This window comes from Pterocles gutturalis, unplaced genomic scaffold, assembly GCF_000699245.1.
Source record: "Pterocles gutturalis isolate BGI_N339 unplaced genomic scaffold, ASM69924v1 scaffold25082, whole genome shotgun sequence".
NCBI classification, from domain to species: domain Eukaryota; kingdom Metazoa; phylum Chordata; class Aves; order Pterocliformes; family Pteroclidae; genus Pterocles; species Pterocles gutturalis.
The window spans coordinates 48,038-48,294 of record NW_010113567.1 but is presented as its reverse complement, the minus strand read 5'-3'; positions in this window follow the sequence as shown (position 1 = coordinate 48,294).

Here is a 257-nt window from a genome sequence, read left to right as displayed (position 1 = left end):
GAGCTGTGTTATTGGCTTGGAGTCAGAAGTGTCTGGAAGCCTTAATGAAAACCAAGTGTAAGGCAAGTCTCAGCCACCTGTCCCCGGGCTCCCCAGCCAAGCGCTCCGGGCTGCCATCAATCCATGGCTCTGCCTCTTGGAAAGGGCCTTTTTTTGCATGCTGGACATCAACCTTGGGGCGATGGCAAAGCGGAGTTGGGAACCTGGAAACCCTCTGGTAATTTCTCTTAAGCCGGATACTAAAGCTGTGATGGCAT